The sequence below is a fragment of the Myotis davidii genome, unplaced genomic scaffold, assembly GCF_000327345.1.
Source record: "Myotis davidii unplaced genomic scaffold, ASM32734v1 scaffold436, whole genome shotgun sequence".
NCBI classification, from domain to species: domain Eukaryota; kingdom Metazoa; phylum Chordata; class Mammalia; order Chiroptera; family Vespertilionidae; genus Myotis; species Myotis davidii.
In genome coordinates, this window is record NW_006292604.1 from 3,624,987 (window position 1) to 3,626,091 (window position 1,105).

General features: G+C 38.5%; 1 protein-coding gene across 4 annotated transcripts in view; it reads right to left on the reverse strand.

Moving 5' to 3' along the window:
• The window catches only part of INPP4B (inositol polyphosphate-4-phosphatase type II B), a 464,775-nt gene that overhangs the window by 160,281 nt on the left and 303,389 nt on the right, over positions 1 to 1,105 (reverse strand). The gene's annotated exons all lie outside the window — the stretch shown is intronic.

Sequence of the window (1,105 nt, forward strand, 5' to 3'; positions counted from 1 at the left end):
AATTAAATACACATAATTACATAATAATTAATAATAATACTTAGTTACATAATTACTTCATTATATATATATATGTTGTAGTATTTAATTACATAAAGGAAAAGGAGAGTTTTGTCTCTAGCAAAACAGTGCAAACACCTGCTCATACAGTATGAGGACAATTTACAAATAAGCTGATCCAGAGAGGTAAGGGCCGTGAGCCCTTACAAAGCCCACACTTGTCTCCACAGAAGAGAAGAGGCCTAGAGGAGCACAATGCCATGTTCCTGGTGAGCAAACCTCAAATGGGACTCAGTATCCCAGACAATCTATTATAAGTGTGGGACTGTCCTTCAGCTTCCCATGAAGCTGTACCTAACAGAGGAAGCAAAACTCTTCTGATCCCAGGAGGTTGACAAGAGACCTATTTTCACACAAACACCAAGATTTGTTTCTTCACATGAGTTTCCTTCTATCTCTAGCCAAAAAAAAAAAAAAAAGCCAGGGGAAGGAAAACAATAAATTTTCAGAGCAAATATTTAAAACTGAACAAATAAATGCTGATAAAAAGAAAACAAACAAAAAACCAGCAATTTCTTCTGGTGATGAGTTCTGTGGGAAACAGCCACCATTCTGGAATTCTCGGCCTTCCTCAGAAGGTTCCTCAGACTCAGACCGCTCTCCCCAAAATGGGGAATCAGAATTGCTTGGGCTATTTCCTAACTGTCCAGTCTGTTTCCCTCCACCCTTCCTTCCCCAGGCACTGCCCACTTTGAGAATCACAACCACTGAAGTCACAGGTAATGATGGATTATAGATATATATAGATAGATATAGAGATAGAAATAGATGATATATAGATGACATATATATATATAGTTATAGTTATATAGTTATAGATATAGATATAGACATAGATATAGATGATATAGCTATATAGATATAGATCTATCTGTATATACATATAGATAGATAGATATAGATATAGATATAGATACAGTAGAGGCCTGTTGCTCGAAGATTCACGCAATAGGCCTTCCATCCCCTGGCTGCTGGTACTGGTTTTCCTCCGGCACCGGGAACCCAGGCCTTTGGTCCGGCCACAGCAAGGCTTGGCTTCTCCTCT